We start from the raw sequence: 26,177 nt of genomic DNA on the forward strand, positions 1-26,177 counted from the left end.
AGCCAGCGCAGCACACGGAACGCCGTTTACCTTCCCGCTAGTAAGCGGTCCCTATTTATCTACTTGCACCCGGGGGTGCTTTCGAACCGCTAGGTTGGCAGGCGCTGGGACCGAGCAACGGGAGCGCACCCCGCCGCGGGGATTCGAACCGCCGACAATGCGATCGGCAAGTCTTAGGCGCTGAGGTTTTACCCACAGCGCCACCCGCGTCCCTGTCTCACCCTTACTGTGTCTCAGTTTTTAGAGCTGGAAAGGGTTCAGAAAGGGGCAAACCGAATAGTAGAACAGCCCCCCCCCCAGGAAATGTTCCAACGCTGGTACTTTTTAGCTAAAGGAAAAGGCAAGAGGAGACACGACAGAGGTGTATAAAAGTATCCATGAAACAATGGCTAGAGGAAAGTTTTTCTCTGTCACTTATAAATAAGATAACTTGGGGGCATTGAATGTTGGAAGTTGCAGGGCAGGCAAAACAAAGTGCTTCTTCACATGGCACATAGTTGACAGAACCACAGGAGGTTCTGATGACCACCAACCTAGATGGCCTTCAAAGAGAAGAAGACAATTTCATGAAGGAGAAGGCTATCAATGGCTACAAGGGCTACCCACTGTCAAAAGTAGTATACCTCTGAATACCACTTGCTAGGAACAGCAAGAGGAGAAGGCTGCTGCACTCAGATCCTGTTTTGTGGGATTCCACTGCGAGAACACAGTGCAATGCTTGGTGGATCCTTGGCTTGATCCAGCAGATTTCTTTAAAACGCCTGTTATTTCTGTACATATTTTTTTCACAAAACATGCACTGTAAAAAAAAGAGACAACCTTGAAAATCCTCATGTGGGTAAACACTTTGGTGCATTTTAAAACCTAGAACTATGTGGCAAAATTGAGAGAAGTGCGAAAACCAGAAGAGAACTGTTTTAGTTCGAGGAACATGAACCAGGTCGGTTTGCTTTAAAGGCCAGGCCAAACAAAACCCTGAAACACCTCATGCCGCAGGTAAGAAACAGCTCAAATATGTCTTTATAGCCAATATTATATGAAGAAATGTTTTTAAAACTCCAAGGAAAATATTTTCTCCTCTCCTGCTGTTAGCTTATTTTCCCCAAGTAGCAAATTAGAAGGTTTGGGGGAAATGGGTGAAGAAAGATGTGAAGGAGGAATAAAATTCCAAAGTCGAACCTCAGTTTATTATATGGAATATGGCTTTGTTTGATGGCTTTCTTTTCATGCTCTCATTGTGATACGTTTCTGTCAGAGACAATGTAGACAGGCAAAGAGTATTTTCTGAGAAAAGTACTTCCCTGAGCAAAGGAGGAGAACTAATTTAGACAGGCTCTACAAAGAGCTCTATGTGGGCAGGCCTTTGCTGGAGTCCAATTAGAGTGAATGGAGTCCTGCTAATCCACCCACATGCTAGCAATTTCAGGATTGCAACCGCAATTCCGTGCCTGTGTTTTATTTCGGTGGGTTGTTGTTTTTTAGCATGGCCGTTTCAATCAATCAGCCTAAGGTCTAGACCTCAATAAGGTTTCAGACTGTATCTGAGCAGCACCACTTTAGATGCATGAGGACTTGCATGAATAACTGCTCTTCTGTATACTAAAATAAAAATAATTCCCAGAGTTACATGTTCAGCAGATGGGATTTAGTCTTCCCCCAGAGGTGCTGGTTTTCTATATGGAAGGATTTCACCCTATGAAGGAGCATTCAATCACATATGTCCCTACTGTCATCCGAAGGAGTACAGCCCAAGACTATATCAGTGAGAAGTAGGGTGGATTTTCGTAGCATTTTTGCTTCTTGTGTTGCTGAGCCTTCCTGATACTGCCCTCGATTCCCTTCCTTTGACCAGGCAAACTGCCCCAGCTGCGTGACTTCCAACTTGTAGCTAAAGCCTTCATAATACTCACTGCAGTATACCAACTCTATAAATGGTGCATTTTAAAATGCACACTTCAAAACTAGGAAAATACTGCCCTCATCCTATTATTATTATTATTTTAAATAATATTTATTAAAAGTTTCAAGATTACAAAAAAGAAGAAAAAAGAGGAAACAACACTACAATACATAAAAAAGAAGAAGAAAATACATAAAAAACCAATACAACAATACAACAACAAAAAGAAAAAGACACAAATCCCATATTGCATATCTTTATCTTTCATTTGCTTGTTTCATTGACCTCCTCACACCTCCCTTTTTGTATTCTAGTTTAATTAGTTGTTTCAGCAAATTCTTTCCATCTTTCTCAATTTTTATTGAATAATTTATCTTAACAGTCTAACCTATTAATTAACTCAGCAGATCCTTTCCATCTTTCATCATATTCTGTTATTCAATTATTGTGGTAGCAACAAAATAAATCTGCCATGCTAGTATTTGTCTGATAAAACAAAGTTTCTGGTATATTTTCTATGCATCTATGAACCCAGCAATCTACCCATTTAAATTGGCCAACTCTGTGACATTAGACCATGCAAACATTTTTGTTCCTGACTGTGGAATGAACACACACACACACACACACACACACACACACACACACTTATATATAGGGTGGCACTACAACCAGGTACTTTGGCCACCTCATGAGAAGAGAAGACTCCCTGGAAAAGACCCTGATGTTGGGAAAGATGGAGGGCACATGGAGAAGGAGACGACAGAGGACAAGATGGTTGGACAGTGTTCTCGAAGCTACCAGCATGAGTTGACCAAACTGCGGGAGGCAGTGGAGGACAGAAGTGCCTGGCGTGCTCTGGTCCATGGGGTCATGAAGAGTCAGACACAAATAAACGACTAAACAACTAAACAAACAACAACAACCAGGTATCTGCAGTAAACAGGAACATACAAAATGAACTGCATTTTCTAAAAGACAACATCCTCCACAACTCCTCAGGATATAGTACGGAAAGGGGGTCTGATTTTTTATGATATGGCATCTGTCAAAGTAAGGTGACAGTATCAAATTCCCAAACATTAATAGTCTTCTGACTTTATCTTTCCTAATCTGAACTTGGTGCTTCATACCAACACTGGACAAATACTAACAAAAGAAGAACGAGACTGCTTGGCCTCCACAAATGTGCCCTGCCATAATTGCTTTATTGTTGCTCCTCGTTTGCACACTTGTCACAACTGTTTGCTTAACGTTTCGTATCGTCCATTTATTAGCAGAAAGGAACCATAGATTTCCCTGCCTGTTTTCATTGTGCGGATGAAGTCTGTTAAGGAGAACCCATTTGTAAGGGCTGTTCTCTTCCCAAGTCTCAAATGCTTACACTTGACCACATTAATTTCCATTTTAACCTGGCAACTGATTTATTGACAATATGGCAAAGCAATTAGCAGGGGACTCAACCTAGTGTTGCTTTGGTGGTAAACAGTATTTAATCTGCCCGTTTCTATTAAGCAAGGCCAATTACACGGTTACATGCTGGAACTGAGCGTGGCAGGTATATCAAGTCCCAATGCTTTTATGTTGTTCTGGTAGCACTGCCCTGGGGTATGCTTAATGGGAGTGCCAACACAACCCCGAGCCCAGAGACATCTCTGTGATGCCGATAAGAGTCTGAAAATGTAGCTGTGAAAGGAGAGCCAGAGAATAAAGACCCGAAGGGACAGAATAAGTATCACAGACAAATGTGTACGACAAAGTTTCAATGGCTGCTTCTTCAAGGCAAAATGACTTCTGTAGACAGCAGTTTTCAGCAGCGGTGGGAGAAAGGTGCTTAGACCTCCCACCATACACTAATTTTATCTACTGCAGCTCCCCCCAACAGCGTTCCACATATTCAGGAGGCAAACAAAAGTCCGAAACCCTGCAGGGAGGAAAATGAACTGTGACTAGAGATGGACAAGCATCCAGGATAACCTGAGATTACCTCAGAAACTACTGACGTTCTAGAAAGAAAGAAAGAAAGAAAGAAAGAAAGAAAGAAAGAAGACTTCTTACTTTGGAAGAAGTCAGGCCATTTTTATAAGCCAGTTCAGGCCTCTTAGAAATGACCTTGTCCCACTAACTCCTTGTCTCTGCCGCCTAACTTCCTAAACTTCCTTACCTTACCTCACCTGACAAGCAGCAGCAGGACCAGGAAATCTTGGCCACTGTAGCTCATGCAGTGGTTACTTCAAGACGACATCCCTGCAATGTGCTCTTTGTAGGGCTTCCCTTTTGCTTGCTCCGGAAGAGGAAGTAAGTGCATAATGCTGCAGCGTGGTTGCTGACAGGAGTGAGACCTTGTCAGCATAGAACATCCTGGCTCAGAGACCTGCACTGTTTGCCAATTGGCTGCTGAGCTAAGTTCAAGGTGTTACTATTAGTATGTGAAGGCCTTTGGTCAGGGTTCAGTCTGATTCTTTTCTTTCTGTATAAGAACAAGCATTAAAGAGGCCTCCTAGCCCGCTCACAGGTCCTTTATAAGACCAGTGGTAACAGTTGGCCCTGGAGAATATTGTTGTTGTTGTTTAGTCGTGACCGACTCTTCGTGACCCCATGGACCAGAGCACACCAGGCACTCCTGTCTTCCACTGCCTCCCGCAGTTTGGTCAAACTCATGCTGGTAGCTTCAAGAACACTGTCCAACCATCTCATCCTCTGTCATCCCCTTCTCCTTGTGCCCTCCATCTTTCCCAACATCAGGGTCTTTTCCAAGGAGTCTTCTCTTCTCATGAGGTGGCCAAGGTATTGGAGCCTCAGCTTCAGGATCTGTCCTTCAAGTGAGCACTCAGGGCTGATTTCCTTCAGAATGGAGAGGTTTGATCTTCTTGCAGTCCATGGGACCCTCAAGAGTCTCCTCCAGCACCATAATTCAAAATATTAACCACTCTCAATTTTACCCATGGACTGCCATCTGTCCAGATTTTAATTTGCTCTGAACTAATTTTAAGATGTATTTTAATTAATTGATTGCCTGTTTTTATGTTCTTTGTATACTGTGTTAGTTTTATGATGTTAGCCGCCCTGAGCCTGGCTCCGGCTGGGGTACAAATAAAAATGTATTATTATTATTAATTTATTATAACAACTTGGTGCCATTTTACTTACAAGATGTTCTTGCCCCCACTTGCTGTTATAGGTGCTGCATAATACTTATTCCACATTTGTAAGAAGTCAATCTCTTGGTGTGGCAGCACTCACACTTCGGAACTCCCTGCCTATTGACCTTCACTGTACTCGTTTTGGTACCTGCTTAGGAAAGCCTATGCAGACATGCAGAATTTTGACATTTGTTTTACTCTGATTTTTAGCTTATTGTTGATTTTAATTATGTTTTGAATAATTGTTTTCAACTGCTCTTCACTGATACTTTTATTGTTCCATTCTTTTTTGCAAACCATTTTGAGGGTTTTTTTTTTACAATCAAGCAGTACACAAATCTTGTGAAATAAATAAATTCTGCATGATCAATAGATAAGATGCAATCAAGATATAACACCTGGGACACTGAACCACGAATGTGAGGAAAGTAGAAAAACCACAGTTCAATATTATGCTTTTTCACTTTTTGCCCGTTTATGTTCGTTCAATATCCCAGGTGCTGTTTCTTGATTTAATATGATTGGCCTAGGTTTCGTTTTACCTCACTGCAAAAACTCTTCAGGAGTGCCTCATTTCAGAAGATTTACAGATTATAAAATATTTAAGACATTGACTCAGATTTCCCAGAGTTACTTCTATTGACGTCAATAAAGAAAGGGTGATTTTGGCTTGGAAATAGGTTTTCTGCTAGGAAGTAAATAACAGGACAATAAACCTGCCCTTGGAGATTCATATTAGCATACTGAGGTTTGTAAGTAACTATCTTATGCACTTAAAAACATATTTGAACATCCAAATATAAGATCTCATTATTTTTTTAAAAAAAACACAAAAAATCTATCTAATCTATTTTATAAAGTTTTAATGTACTGCATAGTGTTTTTCATATTTTGTCCCAGCACAGTTTAAGTTGGAGAGGTGCAAACTCTATACATGAAATCCTAGCACAGAACAACTTCTGGTTTCCTCTCCATCCTCCTGCCTTGCAAAGATACAGTGGACACTTAAGGAATTTTCAGGCACAATCCCTAGATTCTTAAGGCTGAGGGGAGAAGTTGGAGACTAGAATTTTTTTTTAAATAATATTTTATTAAGTTTTACAAGAAAAAAACAATACAAAAGAAAAACAATACATATTAAAACACCAACAAATACCAACAATTAAAACACAACAAATAGAAAAAGAAAAAGAAAAAGAAATATAGCAAACCAGGAAAAAGGAAAAAGATATTAACAAATTTAACAAAAAAAGAAAAAAGAAAAAAAAGAGAAGAACCTCTTTTCAGATTCTTATCATTCATTGCCTTATTTTCCTGACTTCCACCCGCCTCCCTTTCTTGTATTCCACTTTAAAATTGATCAGCAAATTCATTCTTATTAGTTTTATCCTTAAGTGATTTCCCTCACGTATTATACTTTCCCGATTTTCATCCAATGTCTATCCCTTCTTTCATATGGAGACTAGAAAATTTTACATTTCTAGGACTCAGCATCAAACAACTAGATCTTCCTGTGTTTTTTCAGTTCTGCTTATACTAAGAGAAAGGAAGTCTCTGATTGACAGGAAATTTAGGGCTCAGCAGAACAAAGGACAGTTGCACTCTAGCACTGGATTTTAGGTTACAGGAAAAAATAATGATGATGGGCAGGGGCGGACTTCGGACTTTCCGATTCCAGTGGTGGCCTGTGCAAGGCCAAAATTTGGTACTCCCCACCTTGTCTTCATTCTGTTCAATTCACTATATCATAGTTACAATGCCCTCATGAGTGGGCAATGGTTCACCAAGACTATCAGTCTGGCCTGATACAAGGCAGCTTCCTCTGTTCCTACACGACTCAAATGAACTGAAAATAAATTCACCATTAACTTCTCTCTGTTATGTCTACAGTAAGTGTGCCACACAAGGACATCGTAAACATTACTGAAACATGTTTCAATTTGCAACCGCCTGCTGGCTTACTGGGATAATGAGAGGAAAGATCTGCATGGCAGATGGCTCAATGGATGACTGTCTCTCAGCCATCCAGCTCTATCCATCCCTAGATTAATTTTGCTGTTGTGAGGGACAACGGAGGTGCTGAAATCTAATCATTTCGACTTTGAAAATCTTCCTTCTTTCAAGAACCCAACCCAACCTGCATGGAAAGTTATTTGGCTTGAAGATGGCATAGAAGGAAAGTCTCTTCTCCCCAGCTCCTTCAGACTCCAGAACCTAAAAAGGGACTTGCATCCTTTACACCACTAATGGAGTGCTCCCAGCTTATCCACCCCACCTCTGTCAAAAAAAATAAAAATACAAAAGGAGTGGTGGGATAGGATTAAAGAGATTTCTAGATGCAGAAGAAAAGCTATTCTGGACATTTGTTATTGTTTAGTCATTTAGTCGTGTCCGACTCTTCGTGACCCCATGGACCAGAGCACGCCAGGCACTTCTGTCTTCCCCTGCCTCCCGCAGTTTGGTCAAACTCATGCTGGTAGCTTCGAGAAAAGCTGGACCATAAAGAAGGCTGATCGCCAAAGAATTGATGCTTTTGAATTATGGTGCTGGAGGAGACTCTTGAGAGTCCCATGGACTGCAAGAAGATCAAACCGATCCTGAGTGCTCACTGGAAGGACAGATCCTGAAGATGAGGCTCTAATACTTTGGCCACCTCATGAGAAGAGAAGACTCCCTGGAAAATACCCTGATGTTGGCACAAGAAGAAGGGGACGACAGAGGACGAGATGGCTGAACAGTGTTCTCAAAGATACCAGCATAGCGGTCAACATTTCCCTTTTTTCAAGGGAAATTCCCTTATTCTGAATAGGATTTCCCTTAAAAAGGGGGGAAAGTTGACAGCTATGATTCTGGATCAGGCCAAAGGCCCTTCTAGTCCAGCATTCTGTCCTCTGAGTGGAAAACCAGGTGCCTGTGGGAAGCCCTCAACAAGACATGAGCACAATAGTCCTCTCTTGCTGTAGGATTTCTGTAGCTGACAGCAGAACCCAAACAAGTATTACAAACATCTAGCAATCATCAGGAAAATTAATCAATTTACTCTGGATGGTGGGTGTTACGAAAAAGGAGCAATGCAGAAGCAAGCACCAGGTGGCTGGAATGGTAAACAGGATGTGGGTGTTATTGGATTGTACCGTGGGAACCAGGCACAGTCTATTCACTACTCTGAGCGCCGGATGTTAGCTCAGAGTGACACATGACCCTGTACTGGAAGTACATGGGTGGAGTTTATTCTCTCTCTGCAGTTGGGAAGCAGAGTGTGCAGACATGTTTTCTCTGTACTGGTGAACGACAGGAATAAAGACATGTAAATATATTTCTGTCTGTCTCTTTCCCCCTCCCTGGGAGAGGAGTGGGAGGAGTGGTGTGTTCTCCTTCACGTTGAGGAGAATCGCCGATTGGAGACCTCCCTTGATCTTGCCGGGAGACGCAGACAGGAGGTCATAAGGATTCAAGCCGGGCACCTGGAGGGTGGCCAAATTCCTCTGGACTAAGAGTTAAGCTGGAGGCTCTGCTCGCTTGAATTCCGACATCTGGTAGCAGACCGATGGTTATCTGATCTATGAGAATCTGCATGAGAGGTGAGAGGTCGATGAATCGTTGCCATCCTCTGCACCTAAGGAGATAAAGAAAAGCGTCTGCCTGCAGCCAGAAGCTGAACAGACAAGCTGGACACCGAGAGGAGTGTATGCTCAAAAGGTATGCTGCATTTCGGGCTAGAAAAAATGAACGCAGAAAGGCTTATTTTCTGGTTCACAAGGAAGAACTGCGTTTGAAAAAAACAAGCTCTGAGGGCAAGCTTGCATACCAGGAATTCCTGTGGTGAGATAAGGAATCCCGTCCTGAGCAGGTTGCTAGGCAACGTCTGCCAGCACTTGTAAGTTTACTGAGTGGCCTAAAAAGAGCCTGGGAAATCGAAAGTGTATCTGCGCAGCTGTGCAAGGGTTTTGAAAAAACAGCCCAAAGGTTTGCCTGCCAGTGAAACAGTAAACACCCAGAAGAGAACTTTTGGTTTTTTTACTGGCGTGAAAGTGAAAGCTGGCTTGAGAAAACTGACCCTTGGATTCAGCATGGATTCCAAGAAGGCGGGAGGTTTGCCCTATCCCCCTCCCCTCACTAATGACAATTATTCATCTTGGTCTATAAAGATGAAGGCCCTGCTGCAGAATCAGAGGGTCTTTGACGTGATTGAGAACCCCATCCCAGCAGCACCAACCCGAGGTTGGGAGTCACAGAATCTGAAAGCCAGAACGGCTATAATTCTGTGTGTGTCAGATGACCAATTGGTGCATATTCAGGGTTTGGAATATGCACGGGAAATTTGGGAAATGCTGCGAAGAACACATCAGAGGGATGCTGGTTCTTCAGCGTTGCTGTATTTTGAGAAGCTGACCAATCTGAGGCTTGCGCCTGATGGAGATGTTCAAGCGCACCTGACGGAGATGAAATATCTGCGCCAGCAGATGGTGGAACGCAATTTCCGTCTGCAGGAGGAAGTGTTTTGTTTCATGATGATCAACAGCCTAAATCGGACTTACAAAACCGTTGCCAGTCAGCTTGGTTCCCTCCCGGCTCACGATTTGACCACGGAAAGGGTGTCTGCCGTCGTTCTGAATGAACAGGACAGACTTGCTGCACTGGAAGAAAAGGACAGGGGGAGGGAGGAACGGAGTTCTAATTCCCCCGCAGATGAAGCTACTGGAGAAAAAGCTCTAGCTTTGAACGCTGTCCGATGTTACAATTGTGGACAGGCTGGGCATCTTCAGCGGAACTGCAAGAAGCCACGTCAGCCTAAAGGAGCGAAGGGCCGCTCAGCAAAGCCTGAGGCGTCAGGCAAAGGTCACACCAAGACTTCGGTGAAACCTGGAAAAGCTTTGATGGCGACAGGAACCACGCCAGACGTTGGGAACTCGTTTGTTATTGACACGGGAGCTACAGTTCATATGTCCCCACACAGAGGGCTCTTTTCATCGTTTAAGAAGCAAAGCTTCGCTGTGAAACAGGCCAACGGTCAGGAGCTGGAAGCGGCCGGCGTGGGGACTGTCTATCTTAAGAGTCTGGACTTGACAATAAACAATGTTTACTTGGTTCCTGAATTGAAGTTCAATCTGCTGAGTGTTTCGCAGATTGCAAAGAAAGGACTGAAACTGTCCTACGATGCTGAGAGCTGCAAGATCTACAAAGATGGAGAGTTATTTCTTTCGGCCAGAGAGAAGGATGGACTATATTTGTTGACTTTTGCACAAAGTGATTACATGGAATGTAATTCATCTGTGTCTAACCTAGTTTCTCTTGCAGGTGTGAGCAAGAAGGTGACCGGAGTCAACAGAGCATTTCAGCGGGTGTATGCTGATGTGATTGGTCCTCTAGAACCATCTAGAGGCAATGCAAGATATTATCTTGTGTGTGTGGATCATTTCTCTAACTATGTCTGGGTTTATGTGTTGAGAAAGCCACAGGAAGCCTTGGAAAGGTTTCAGGAGTTTTGTGACAAAGTTAAGAGTATGCATGATGCTAACATTGATTGTCTATTCACAGACAAGAAGCAGATTTTTCTTTTACAGGATTTCCAAAGGTTCCTGCAGAAGAAGGGAATAAGACACAAGGTTTCTGTTTCAGCAGAAGCGTGGAACAGGGGTGTCTGTGTACGGGTGAACAGAGAATTGCAAAAGGGGATGGAAGCGCAATTGCTAAGTTCACATCTGCCACATGAGTACTGGGCCGAGTCTCTAATGTCGTTCTGTTATACGAAAATGAGAAAGGTTTCAAAAGAGTTGGGAAGTTCTCCTTTTGAGAAACTGTTCCACAGAAAACCTTCTGTTGCCCATTTCAAGGTTTTTGGGTCTCATGTGAGAACAGAAGCTCCAGGCGGAGTAAAGAATGCCAGAGGCATTTTTGTGGGGTATGAAAAGGGTCTCTACAGAGTAATTTTGTCTGAATCTGGTCAGGTGATTCTCACAAAATTTCTAGAGAGTGCTCCTGAACAGGAGAGAGTGATAGTACACACATTTCCCACTGAGGACGATTCAGATGATGATGATTTTACTGATTACAGCTGTAATGAAAGTGAAAGAGAGCCAGTGTGGTGTAGTGGTTAAGAGCGGTAGTCACATAATCTGGGGAACCGGGTTCGCGTCTCCGCTCCTCCACATGCAGCTGCTGGGTGACCTTGGGCCAGTCACACTTCTTTGAAGTCTCTCAGCCCCACTTACCTCACAGAGTGTTTGTTGTGGGGGAGGAAGGGAAAGGAGATTGTTAGCCGCTTTGAGACTCCTGAAGGGGAGTGAAAGGCGGGATATCAAATCCAAACTCTTCTTCTTCTTCTTCTGATGACACTGATAGCTCGGAGAGCTCAGTTGTCACAGTCATTGAGAGGAAGTCTCACACAATAGATAGGCCTTCACAACTGAAGGATGAACCACTGTTTACCATTGGAACCAGTTCTCCAAAGAGTCCTGAGACTGGACCAGTGAGCAGAGAGGATCAGCACCTCATACGTAGGTCTGAGAGAGTTACAAAGGGTCAACCACCCAAGAGGTACTCAAAAGAGTTTGCTAACTTAGCTGTTGCATGTGTTGCTGTTGTAAACAACCGAGGACAGGTTGGAGCTGTGTCTAAGTCAGAGACAAAGACACAACAGAGAGTTGCTAGCCAAGGTAATGCAGATGCACTCATTCCTTGGAAACCAGACAACCAGAGAGGTACACTGGGGAAACCAGTGGCGGGGAGTTCCAAGGGTGGAACTGAAACAACAGGGGAGTGTTATGTGTATAACAACTGTTTGTTTTCTTCTCTGGATCATGCCTTGCTTGCTGCAACACGCATTGATTCTTTTGGGGGAGGATGTTACGAAAAAGGAGCAATGCAGAAGCAAGCACCAGGTGGCTGGAATGGTAAACAGGATGTGGGTGTTATTGGATTGTACCGTGGGAACCAGGCACAGTCTATTCACTACTCTGAGCGCCGGATGTTAGCTCAGAGTGACACATGACCCTGTACTGGAAGTACATGGGTGGAGTTTATTCTCTCTCTGCAGTTGGGAAGCAGAGTGTGCAGACATGTTTTCTCTGTACTGGTGAACGACAGGAATAAAGACATGTAAATATATTTCTGTCTGTCTCTTTCCCCCTCCCTGGGAGAGGAGTGGGAGGAGTGGTGTGTTCTCCTTCACGTTGAGGAGAATCGCCGATTGGAGACCTCCCTTGATCTTGCCGGGAGACGCAGACAGGAGGTCATAAGGATTCAAGCCGGGCACCTGGAGGGTGGCCAAATTCCTCTGGACTAAGAGTTAAGCTGGAGGCTCTGCTCGCTTGAATTCCGACATCTTTGGAGTTCGGGAGTGGAGATAGAATCACAGAATCGTAGAGTTGGAAGGGACCACGAGGAACATCTAGTAATACACATTGCACCCTGTGCACTAAGTTTCACCACTTATAGTTTACAGTTGTCTCACAGTACATCATAGATTTAGTCCCTGGTTGACGCTAAGGCAAGTGAGGGCAAGTGAGATTGAAAGGAAGGAAGGGGAAAACAAGTAAGTGATTGTTTTCTGGGAGGAGTGCCAATAAGTCACTGGCAAAGGGAGGCTCTGACACTCTCTTTCAGTTCTAATTGTCACCCACTATGTGCCCAATATTTCTCTGTGATGTTCATATTGGCAGATTGCACCGTGCCATTACACACACACACACACACACACACACACAGGTTTATTTTTTTTAACATATCATTTTCAACAACCATATAACATAACTTCTTATCTTATACAATATTTTAGACTCCCGTCAACTCCTCTGATGATTTTTCATTCTCTATTACGTATTCTGCATTTCTTAATTTCTCTATTACCCTTAATTATCATTAACTAGTAACTCTCCTCATAGTCTTTCCTGCAATATTTCAAATAGTCCCCCTTACAAAACTTATTGCAGTCCTCCTAGCATAATCTGTTCATTACAATTACTTTTCAAATAGTTCATATATTTACTCCAGTCTTCTAAGAATCTCTGGTCCCGCAGGTTTCGAACCCTTCCAGTTAATTTATCTAATTCTGCATAGTCCATGCTCCATGCCATTCTCAACCCCTGTTATGCCCGCCTGCATGTGCCAAGGGAAAGGTGTACAAAGGGAAATGCTTCTATACAGATCAGAACAACACTGAGATGCCATCAATTTCCTTTCCTCTCTCCTGTCCTTGTCTTTTTGCAGTTTTTCTCCTTCATGCTCCCTGGCAGTGTGGCTGAATGTTGATGAGCTAAAGGGCCAGATAAAACTAGGAGATAATGAGCAAATATTTTCCCATTCTTGGTGGCTGTCCTTAACAAGCATTGATTATTTCTTACTCATCTACTCCCCTAATTTTAATGAATGGCCACTCTGACAGGTGCTGAATATTTATCACTGTACTGCATTTGTTAAACCATAATATAAATATTCCGATTAATCTTTCTGCCCAATTGACTTTCAGAATGCAAATGGAATGGAAATGGGGGGGAGATGATTGGATGTCACAAACTGCTTAATTGATAATGGTGACATATCTGGAGCAGCAGTACAGAGAAAGAGAAGAATATTCTGAAAACAGTCATTTGGGAATATTTAAGATAGGAGAACAACAGCAGAGGGCATTGCCAGGGAAACAAAAATCTTGTGCCGCAACACTTTCCACAATGCAAAAATCCACAGATCCTGGCCTATTTTTATTACTGGGAAAGGTAAACAGAGTTTTTAAAGGGCAGTGGTGATTAATTGATTTTTAAATATTTATATGCCACTTTTCTGGGCAAAGATCATGCATAATGACAAGCTCTGAGCATTCTTTAAAAACTAACTTAAAGTTACTCAGAAATGTGAGAGGATTATTTAAACAAAATTACTGCTTTTCCACCTACCTGCCTAATTATATATATTGGTTTCTGTTACTCAAAAAGAAATTGATAAGTATAATCTAATTTTCAGACAGATGAATCAAAATTTTGCTTGATCTAGCTTGGCTTTTTCATCTGAAACCACATAGAATTTCTAGTCTACCCTGTTATCCCAGGCGATAAAGCAAGAATAACCATTGAGGGCTGTTGATTATGGTGGATCTGTTGACTGGAATTTGGGCTAAGTGTCATGCGCTCTTGAGGGCTGAAGCTCATCTCTGAAGCTGGTTTTAACAAACCTCTGCCTGCTCATCCAGCTGGGTTGAGCAATTTCCTTTTGACAGGTGAATAAAACATCATTAATTTATTTCATTCTTGCTGTCAAAGCAAGAGTGTTAGCGAATATAGCAGGCTTTGTGTCTGGGCTGTTTACATTTCATGACAATTTTGCTGTGCTAAATTAAACCCATACTAGCAGTGAGCGGAGCAGCGCTGGAAATGACCCTCTCTGTCTGAAGCTTATCACGAAACTAATAATCTTGTTATCTCTGCTAGCAAGCAGCTGCAGTAAATTTGATCTAGGACATAATTTGACCAATAGACACTTGAATCCTAAAAAGTTATGCTTCATATAAATTTGACAAAAACTGACCCCTGAGTCCAATTTTGCCGTTCCTGTTTGAACAAAAATCCCACAGTAATACTATGGTTGGAGAAAAATTTGAGGTGGGTCTGTTTCACCTGGCTCTTTGTATGGCCTCTATAAAACCCCTGTCTCCATAAGGGCCTCACCATCTTGTAAACATGTTCCTGAAAACTACAAAAAAAAATTAAAAATGGCCCCACTCTATATTGCAATATTTTCCCTTCAGTTAACTTTTGGAAAAGTAATACATTGTCTCATTTCTGTAAATCTTAATAAACTGTATTACACCTTGCATTTCTGGAAGTTCTTAGTTTAACTCGACTAAAACGGCTAGTTAAAATGAACTACTTTCTCGGTTGTTTCATTTTAATTACGCCGATAATTCATACCCTTCCCTCCCACTTAATTCTATTCTACCTCATATCTAAAAGCATTCTTCATTTCAAAAAGAGGAATAAACTTTAAGTTTGGTAAACTGTGGAATGAGGGATGTGACATGCTGAAGAATCAATTCATTAAGCTTTAATGCTACTAATGCTCTTAACACTAATTACCCGTTCATTAAGTTGATTGTCTTAGCAGAAAATCTGCGTCCACTTCTCTGCTGGTTCATCACATTAATTTGCATGTTCTAAGCAAGAGAGAAACAACAAAAATTAACAAAGTTAATTCTAAAAGACTTGAGAGGATATGACACTGTTAAAATTATTTATTGGTGGGAAGTTACTTAATGCTTCACCGCTGCTCTGAATGTTGCCATTTCATATCATGTCTTGAAAGACAGATGTATCACGCTGCTCAAGTAATCAAATTTATTAATATGAGGACATTGCGTCCAGGGAATTTGAATGTGCAGAAAGATGCATTTAAGTCCATCAACTACTTGTAGAAGAATAAACAAAAGATTGATAGTTACACTGGGATACAGGGTCCAGGTAACATTGCAAAAAGGTCTCTAAATAGGAGATAGTATTTCTTATCCATAGCTGCTCTTATACATAGTTTTCATGCCAGATTTATTGAGATTTTCCATTGACACATATATTTCACATAGGAATCAGCTCCCAATGAGCTGATTGCCTGGTGTAAATATTCCAAGGTCTCATTGACTTCAATGAAAGAGTTGTACAATCCAGAACAATCAAATGTGTGGCTTGGGGCAGAACACAATATTACAAAAACAGCAAAGCTTTAAATGGCAGCCGCCGCCCCCTCCATAATGTGTGATACAGCTTCTTCCATCATTCTCAGGTGCAATTACACTGTTTGTTTGCCCAGCCGCCAGTGATGTGGAGTAGAGATGGGCAATTGTGCAGCATAATAGTGTTAGGTGGGGAATAGGGAATATTTCCACCATGTTTTATTGGTTGTCCAGTTTCAGTGGCAACTCCAAATGAAGCTGTCAAATAACTCTGAAAATTAAGCACCTTGGGCTTGATCCATTTGTTGCACTTAATTCCCATTGAAATCAAAGAAATTTAACCCAGCTATGACTAACTTTTTAGACTGATTTCAGTGGGAACTAAAGGCAACAAACTTAGTTCAGATCCAACCCATTATACCAGCCCATTTTACAGATAATAATTGCAAATTATCTGAAAAGTGAGTTTCAGCTGAAAAAAGATTATGTGCAGGACCCAAAATTAAGAATTTGAAGGTCCCACTGATTTCACAGAAAGAAACAGCTTCCAGTTGAATTAATTGGAGTTTAAGCTTGGCTGGACTGTGGAATATATTTCTAGCTCCAATTCGTATTTGTTACTATACTTTTGAATCCTTTTCCCATGCTTTCACTTCAAATTGCTATGCCCCTAATTGCCCAGTCTGTGTAACTACCCCCCCCCCCACTTTATGTAAAACTTACAAAGTACTTAATTAGCTATTAACTCTGGAAGAGAAATAGTGTCCAATGGGAAGGTAACTTATAATTATATAGTGTTATATAGTTTTACCACAGAGCGTGTGTGTGTTGGGAAGGTTGCTCAACACCTGCCCTTGGAAGACTGACAATTGACCATCCATCATGATGTAAGGAGCATATCCCTGAAAGCCATATGGCCAGGTTAACAGCGGAAAGTCTATGTCTACGAGCACATAATTAATGAGTGCAGATAATTATTATCTGTTCTGTAGAGATGAGATTATGTAATACTGAAAGAAGATGCAGTCCAACTCATTTGCAGGAAAATTGGAATGATGATATTCCTTATCTACAGACGTCTGATTGTGGCTTAGAGAAGAAGATTAGATGTTAACACAAGTTCAGAATTACTGGTTTTTAGCATCAAATGGCATGCGTCTGAATTCAGCAAAGCCCGTAATAAGTTTACAATGCATAATGCTGTATTTGATAAATGAGAGCATTCATACTAACAGTAATAGTATCTTATTTTTGTGTGTTGATAAGATCAACTTTTCACTGAGATAGTTTTATCTTAATCTCTTCCCCATCTAATTTTAGATTTATCTCCCACCATGTGCAATTTCATCCAGATCTTGAATATTAGATAATAATCCAAATATTTATATATATACACACATCCCACCTGTTGCAGAGGCTAATCACAGATTTCTCATCTGTGAGAGACATGAGAGAAATTTGGAAACAAAGCCCACCCACAGGCTAGGCTGAGCAAAAGAGCTGGTAAACACATCTTGGGGTGGAAAAAGAGTTGGTAAGCATGGGCTCCTCTTTCTCCTCCCATCAATTCATGGCCTGTACATTTTCATTTATCAGCGTAGGGATAGGAGATTTAAAATAGATGCAAGAGACCTTGCACAATTTCCGGCTAAGCTTTTCTATGATATTACCTTGGATTAAAAACTCATAAAACTGAGGTGGTGGGGACAGGGAGAAATACTGACCAGATGGCAGCTCTCATTTTCAGGTTTTGCCACTCTACTCTGACAGGATTGTGCTGCCTTGTGGTGAGATTCATTAGAGTTGAATTGGCTGTTTTTAGAAAGAAGAACCAGCTAAATTGCTGAGGTGTAGAAATTTCTACTCATATCATAATTACAGGTGGGCAGTGAAGTGTGTAATTAGTAATTTAGGTAAAGAAGGATGTTTCGAGAGCAAGCAACAGTGATTTCCCTCTGCTAGTTTTTGTTGCCCTGAAAAAGCCTTTTAAAATATTGTAACAACAAAAATTAAATATGTGAGGCTGCCCTTTTATGGGTGTTCTGTAGGTATGTTTTAATCATTGTATTTTAATTGTTGGCTTTTTCATGGTTTTATTAATATTTTGCTTTGCTTTGTTTTGTTTTTTTAAAAAGCAACCAGTGTTTTCATTGAAAAGGAAAGCGTTCCCACACCATATTATATGGAAAGGAAAAGAGTAACAAGCAAAAACAGGAGAACTGAAACATGGTTGGAAATATACAGCATTCATATATCATTATGATGTGCTTTATCCCATTAGAATGGGCATTGCACCACACTCCTATGTATCATTGTACACCTCCCTAATCGCCAATCGCCAGGGGTTCCAGGCACTTACCCAGGGTTTGGTTTCTTCGCAATCAGGGATGGCAAAGACTGTGGTGTATTTAAGATATATGGTTCATTTACACATATATACAACCTGAGCCTATGATGGAAGGGGTCACAGCATTAACACCCCAAGAGGGTCTTCCTTATCCCATGCCTGCAGTCTTGTATTCAAGCAGAAATCAAGCATGTCTCTCTCTCTCTCTCTCTCTCTCTCTCTCTCTCTCTCTCTCTCTCTGGCTTCTACCTCCTTCAAGCTTCGAGCTCCTACCTCAACTCTGGCCCTTCTCTTTCTAACTACCAGCAAACTGAGAGAGACATTTGGTACACAGCCACAACCGTTGTTGCCTTGCTACCTTGTCAACCAGTATCTGGGCCTCACCAGGAAGTTGGCCTGGCTATGCCCTGATTTTGAATCCTTGCTTAAATTTTAACACTTGCTGGATCCAGGAATTCAAGGGATCTTAGCATACAGCCTACCCCCTGCCCACAACTCATAACAGTGTTAAGTATAATTGTTTAATTGCACACTGAAATGGAAAAGGCATGCATGTTTATTGCTGAAAGGGTTTAACATTGGGAAAGATCTATTGAAGCACACTGAAGCTCTTGATAAGTTTATGAGTTGACAATTAACTGTGGTGGTTTTTTTAAAAAAATATAGTTACCCAATATATAGCAACTACAAAAAAGATAGAAAGGGATATATAGATATAGATATAGATATAGATATAGATATAGATATAGATATAGATGATATAGATATAGATATAGATATAGATATAGATATAGATATAGATGATATAGATATAGATATAGATACACACAGAGAGAGAAAGAGAGAGAGAGAGACAAACACACACACACACACACACCCGGACAGATCAATCTAGTTAAGTTTGCAAAAATCCAATCTGTGATTTCGGTAGATTATCAGTAAAGAATTTTATAAAAGGATGCTGACTATTAACTGTTGATGTTCTCTGCTATCTTACACATTAGTGTTTAACCTTAGATCATCTGATTAAGGTATTCAGTTGCAAATCTCCATTGTGAAAGGGAGTTGCCTTGTCTTTTGTTCTCGGTTACAGTGAGAGAAGGATGTGATAATGAAGCCTCTCCAAGAGCTGCATAGCCTTAGGCTGGATATAAGTTATGGGGGAGAGAGAGCTTTGATTTTTGCTCTGATTGTTATTATGTTATATATTTAAGAAGAAGAACCTATGCTTGAATATGCATTTGCTTTATTCAACTTTCTGGGTGTATTGTTAATGTTTTAGTACCTATTTTGAAGAAGTTTTGGTTAGCAAAGCTTTGAATCATAATAATTATGGGTCTGGACAATTTTTATTCCAAAAGGAGCCAGCTTTGAGGCATCCAATTGCGTCATGCTGTGCAATATTAATATCTGCAATAAACAGTATGTTTACTCAGAACATACAGAGAATGTGTGTTTTGGATTATAGCCTATCGATGCTTACTTAGGATGAAGTGTCACTGAAGTCAACAGTCCTTACTTGTGAGTATACATATATAAGATTGCACGGCACATTTTCAAACACTGTCAATAAGCATAACTGGCCACAATACATTTTTTTCAGAAGGAAAACATAGATGAATGCATGCCAACCGTCTCCTTCTCTGAACGAGTCCAAATCATTTCACATTAGAGTTTGTTCTGTTTGGCTTATCCATTCAAACCAAGGATCACATTTACCTACACTTACCATTGTTCTGTTCTCGAATGCTTCCCAGAACAATGGGGACCCTGGAAGGGTGGCATTGAAATGAAATAAATAAAGAAGGCACCCATTGCTTAGGCTCAATGGAGATGCTTGAAAAGTACAAGGACACCAGCTTTCTCCTCTTACATAATGGGCCATTAGCTAGCTTTATAGTACACTTTGTACCTGATTGCGGATGGGTGTCCTCAACAACAGAACCACAAGACCCACTTTCATCTTCACTGAAGAGACAGAAGAGACAGGCAAGAAAGGTGGGGGTGTCTTGCTACAGCTGGAATATGCAGCTGCACAGCCAAAAATGCCAGGAAGAATCATCGTTTCCAAATCAGAAAAAGGTGCAGAGCCATTTCCCTGCTGCTATGAATAATGCATAGAATAACTCTGCGAACATGTCCAACTGGGCTGCTTAAAATAGCTAGGAAACCAAGAGTCTTTGACCTTTAAAATATCCCTCATGTTGTGGATGCTGCCAGAATTGATTTTTTTTAAAGGGGGAGGGGACTTGTTTGTCTCCACAAACCAACATGTTATAGCAAATAAGTTTGGATGTCCCCAACCACTACATACTGCTCATGATCTTAGGCTGCAATCCTTTGTTGTTGTTTAGTCGTTCAGTCGTGTCCGACTCTTTGTGACCCCATGGACCAGAGCATGCCAGGCACTCCTGTCTTCCACTGCCTCCCGCAGTTTGGTCAAACTCATGCTGGTAGCTTCGAGAACACTGTCCAACCATCTCATCCTCTGTCGTCCCCTTCTCCTTGTGCCCTCAGTCTTTCCCAGCATCAGGGTCTTTTCCAGGGAGTCTTCTCTTCTCATGAGGTGGCCAAAGTATTGGAGCCTCAGCTTCACGATCTGTCCTTCCAGTGAGCATTCAGGGCTGATTTTCTTCAGAATGGATAGGTTTGATCTTCTTGCAGTCCATGGCTATCTCAAGAGTCTCCTCCAGCACCATAATTCAAAAGTATCAATTCTTCGGCGATCAGCCTTCTTTATGGTCCAGCTCTCACTTCCATACATCACTACTGGGAAAACCATAGCTCTAACTATACGGACATTTGTTGGCAAGGTGATGTCTCTGCTTTTTATGCACTAACTAGGGAGTGGGGCTGGGTGAGCCTGTCAAGTTCTGGTCCTCTCCTTTCCTCACTTTTCTAGCCTGAAGCTCAGTTCTTCACATTCCCACGCCAATTTGCCATTTTGTTAATTTAAATAAAGTACTTGTGAATATTCGTCAGTGTTTTAGTGCATTTTCTCCTATTTGTATGCAATTTCGCCTAACACACACATTTCCCCCAATAGAATACAACGTTGTATGTTGTTTGTATTAATATGTGCACTTTTTGCACACTTTTTCCTGGCTGGAGAACCAAATTGCAAAATTCGGATAACTTCACATTTCAAAGGGTGGCTGTGTTTTGTTTAAGAAAGTGCAAACTAGGTCAGTTCACCTTTAAATTTGATCGGAATCAAATTCCTGCCCTATGCCTACTTGGCAGTAAATTGCATGGAATACACTGGGACTTATTTCTGCATAGAGATGTACAGTGGTACCTCTGGTTACATACGCTTCAGGTTACATACGCTTCAGGTTACAGACTCTGCTAACCCAGAAATAGTGCTTCAGGTTAAGAACTTTGCTTCAGGATGAGAAAAGAAATTGTGCTCCGGCGGCGCGGTGGCAGCAGGAGGCCCCATTAGCTAAAGTGGTGCTTCAGATTAAGAACAGATTCAGGTTAAGAACAGACCTCTGGAACAAATTAAGTACTTAACCCGAGGTACCACTGTATAGGATTGATGCTAGTAGAACAAATCATTATAATGGTGCATAATTATTCCCCTAGTAGTTAGAAGTAGTCTTCTGTCTGCCCCCAACAGTGTTTGATACCTAAAGGCCATTTCACACATTACACAACAAACCCATGATATGCTACCAGGCACATTCAAAATATATAGTACATATTTATAATATATGTATCATTGTATTCACAGCTGTGCAGTAGATACTGACAATCTAAAGCATTTGACTTAAGCCCCTTGGATTTCAATGGAAGACATTTAACCATCTGTATTAACTCTCCCACTGCGATTCATGGATCTTAACATGCTTCATTTTGCCTCTATCATACTTCCTTGACTTGGTGCCTTCCAGACATCATTGGACTACAACTCCCATCATCCCCAGCTATTGGCCCTGCTGGCTGAGGCCGATGGAGACCATAGTCCAAAACATCTGGAGAGTGTCAGGTTGGGGATGTCTGGCAGGGTGCTCAGACACGGAGCTTTAAAGCTAACACTTTTTATGCTAGTTTTATACCACCACTAAGCTGTGACTCCTTCCTACACCATCATGGCTTGAATCCATTTATCAAGGACCAATTTAGTGTTTGGTTCAAACCCAACATAAGCACATTTAAGATGGAGAGATTATGCACAAGTTTCCTCACTGAAATCAATGGGAGCCAAAAGTCCATAGCTGTGGTTGACTGTTGTCCAGTATTTCTAGATATTTTACTGTAATTATTGTTTAGAGATGACATAAGTGGGAAGACAGTGGATATTTTAATCAATAGCGCTATATTCAACAGGTTCTGCCACCGGATGATAACAGTGGCAAAATGATGGGTTGTTTTGTAACCTTTAACACTTTTGATAGATACTAGTGTGCGGGATAATAGGCTGACATTTGGTTATATTTCTCCGCGACAAGCTTTTCTGTGTATTCATGAATAAGTAATATCAACAAGTTGGTGTATGACTGGCATGTCAGACCTGCTGGTCTTTGTATGAGGATGTTTTATGCATCACATTTTTCCGGTTGAGATGGATGGCATAATAAATCAAAATCACTTTCATTCATTTCTGATTACTTTCTGTGTCTGATCTGTGTTAAAGATTGTTGACATCTCTTGAGGAAACTGGAAGATCAACAGGTTTGTGTCAGAAAGTGTGCCTGTCGTACCAATGTTCTGACATGGGAGAGAAAAATAATCTTTCTGAAGACCCCAACTTTCCCATGGTAGATGGTATAATAAATTGAACAATATTTTATCACTACTAGAACACACTGACAGCAATGTGGATGATTTTAGAACACAAATGGGTGTATTGGGTGTACTGCCCAGACCTTGAGTTCATCATCAAAAGTTTGCCTCCAAGTTCACCCATCTAAACAAGTGAGGAATATGTTAATTATGAGAGAGTCTTTTTGGTGGTGGTGCCCTGGTTATAGAATGCTCTCCCCAATGTTGATCACCCGACACCTACATTAACATCCTTTTGGTGCAAGGTGAATGGCTTTTTTGTCTCCCAGTTTCTTAGCAGCATCTTTTGCCCTTGGAACAGATTATTTCTGCTGGGTTTAAAATGTTGTTATGCTGCTTGTGCCAGCGTAACAGGATTGTTTTAAATGTTTTAACTAAAGCTTTAATATTTAAACTATATATTATTTGAACTCTACCCAGTTTGTACTACCCAGAGGAATTTGTTGACTGGGCTGTCAGCAAGTGTTCTAAATTAATTAAAAAGATAAATAAATTGGGGACTCACTCAGCACCATTCTCATCTCTCCTCACTAGCAATGGCATGGGTTACATAGAACAGCAGAGGTGGGGTATGGTACTTGATGCCATAATGAGTAGCACCTGTGACCGACAACTGTCAAAGTTCCAAGACGGTCGCTGTAACTGCCAATCAACTGGTTGTCAGTTAGAGCAACCTCCTCGGAAGATCTGCTTTCCCCTGATTGGTTCAGGAAGCGTGCCTTCGAAGAGGTTCCTTTTAACTGATAGTCAGTTGATCATTGCCTTTAGGGAACCTCTTTGAAGTCTCTGCAGAGAGGAAAATGCTCACTAAATTGTAGCATTTTGTCCTCTGCAGAGAAATCAGTTTGTAGTCAAAGTGCTGTTCAAAAATATTTTTGTGTATAAAATAATAATCTTCCTAATGCTTTAGATCTTCTTAAGATATGGAGTGAAACAGAAGAATAAAAAAAAGCACTCAAGGTGAATTCAGAATATTTTTCTTAGTCAAATTTCTATAATCATTCTCTTCTCTCCAGTCCGCCCCCCCCCCCGTCTCTGACAGCAAATATTTATTTCCCCCATTCTTCCCATTGCTCTCAAAAAGAAAAGTGCAAAATTCAAAAATAGCTATGTGTGCTCCTTGAAGTCTTTGACACCTGCACAAACTGCCCTGTTTTAAATGAACCCATTTTAGATTAATCAACTTGGAAGGAGAGATTAAAAACCATCAAGCTGGTCTAACAGAACATTGTGCACAGAACTGTTTGATGCTGCAGCCTTTATAGAGGATCAACGCCCCCTATTGTGGAAAGCAGTCTGAAAAATATCAGCTCCTTCCCTGTAACCTTTGAAAAGGGGTAATTTCTCATTTTAACCTTTTTAATTCCCCCCCCCCCGACACTAAGTGCAGCTTTTGCATGTACCAAATGGCATGCTTCATCTAACCAGCGGCTCATTAAGTTGCCAAGCAAAATTCTGTCCTGATGATAGCTTTGCTCCTTTGCTGCTGCTGCTGCCGCCCTCACCCCCTCGCACACAGCCGAAAGCACAAAGCCCAGTGAATCTCTCTCTGTGTGTGTTTCATTTCCAGTGTGAACATGTGTGTCTGGTGCGCCAGTTGGCACAGTCACAACTCCCAGAACGTGGCAACACTCAAAAGGGCAGCAACGTCATCTCCTCCTTAAATTGCAGGCAGGCCAGTGCATTCTGATGTGTAAAGGTTGTTTATTTATTTACCTGAATGAATGACCACCCACTCCTTTCCCCCAGCAAGCCTTCAGACATGTAGACTTGCCTACAATGCACACCTGTAGTGCTCGATTTTTAGGAGGGTGCTTCTCTGCCTGGGCACCTTCCACATGGGGCATTGGCAGGCAGCACAGCTAAGCCTCTCACAGCTTGTGCATTGATTGATTGATTGATTGATTGCACTATGCATTCAGGGGTGGCCAACTCCCAAGAGACTGCAATCTGCTCAGAGAGTTAAAAACTGGCAGTGATATACCCTCTTTCTTGGGGTACAGGTCAAAGTTGTTGAGTTTTTTCAGGGAGGAGGTAAAATGTTGAGCTTTTTGGGGGGGGAGCCACAGTTGTTCAGCTTCTTTGGGAGAGTCAATGATCTATCAGTGATCTACCGCAGACGTCCAGTGATCTACCGGTAGATCACGATCTACCTGTTGGGCATGCCTGCATTAGATCAAAGAGGTAGCCATTATTCAAGAGCCTGGTTAGAAAAAGAATCACACCTGGCAGAAGGGTTAAAGGACCCTGTGGGTGAAAGAACAAATTTAGTTTTTATCCATGAATCCTCTTTTCCTGTTTGTGTGGATCTAAAAGAAACTCACTTCAAATGCCAGTTCAGCGAAGGGAAAATATGGGAATTAAAGAATTATTCCTGCTGGAATAAGGGCCAATGGGAGTGTTGGGGAGCACCCTTGGCAGGATGCCCCTTCCTAGCTGGGCATCTTGCAGGTGGTGCCCCAAATGGTCATGGTTGGAAGCACCATGTTAATTTTCCCCAAGTGCAAAGCACATGCTAAGTAAAAACATGGCACAGGCAGCTTTTTACTCACAATGCACTGGAGCTGAAGCTTCAAGCCCATAGATTTCTGCCGCTTGCCCCCCAAAAATAAAGATGGTAGTGTGGAGTTTGGAACTGACAGGGTCAGAACTCCGTGGTGTCCTGTATCTGGGAGGAGGAGAAGGAGGAGCTTGTCGCAGAGCAGTGACTCACAGCGTCTCTCTGCTTTCAGACTTGCTTTCACTTCCGACTGAGCAGCAGCTCGGCACAGAGGCTGCGGGTGTGCTTTTGGAGCACGGATGAGAATGTCACCTAGTTCCGATGGAGTGTGACTGTTTTATGGCTTGTAAATAAACGCTTCTAGAGATAAGAACCGAACTGTCTCTGGACTTGATTTATCCCTTATCTCACACGGACACAGGACCGCTGCTACTCTGCTCTCCTGCCAGGTCAGCTTCCGAGCAGAGCGACGCAAGGGAAGCGTGACTGGACGCAGGGGTTTTATTACACACAAAGGTTATGGAAGTACGTGTTTCCTGACAAGTGTGAGAAGGGAGAAGGCTGCCAGCGGTGAGTTGCTGTGATCTCCTGCCAGGAAGGGAGATGCCGGAGATCGGAGCCAAGAGCCAGGAGGAACGGCTGCTTTGAGAGTCCGGCTTGCTGGCAAACTTGTGAGTACGCTGAAGCCCCGGGGGGAGGAAGAATGGCTGCTGCACAGGCACAGCAGAGCCAAGAGAGCTACCCCGGTGAGAGGCTGAATGGGGCCAACTGGGAGGCCTGGTCAAGAGGAGCAAGGGGGTGGTTTGTGGCCACAGGGCTCTGGAGTCCAGTCCAGAAGGAGCCGG

General features: G+C 42.0%; 1 long non-coding RNA gene across 2 annotated transcripts in view; it reads right to left on the reverse strand.

Moving 5' to 3' along the window:
* LOC128398428 (uncharacterized) overlaps nucleotides 1-23,446 on the reverse strand; it is a 93,885-nt gene extending 70,439 nt beyond the window's left edge. For both annotated transcript variants that reach the window (XR_008327108.1, XR_008327107.1), the window contains exons 1-2: nucleotides 23,338-23,446; nucleotides 15,111-15,187 (exon numbers count right to left, since the gene is read on the reverse strand). This is a non-coding gene — a long non-coding RNA (uncharacterized LOC128398428). The remainder of the gene's footprint in view (nucleotides 1-15,110; nucleotides 15,188-23,337) is intronic.
* Between the last annotated feature and the right edge of the window lie 2,731 nt (nucleotides 23,447-26,177).

This window comes from Podarcis raffonei, chromosome 12, assembly GCF_027172205.1.
Source record: "Podarcis raffonei isolate rPodRaf1 chromosome 12, rPodRaf1.pri, whole genome shotgun sequence".
In the NCBI taxonomy this organism is placed as follows: Eukaryota; Metazoa; Chordata; class Lepidosauria; order Squamata; family Lacertidae; genus Podarcis; species Podarcis raffonei.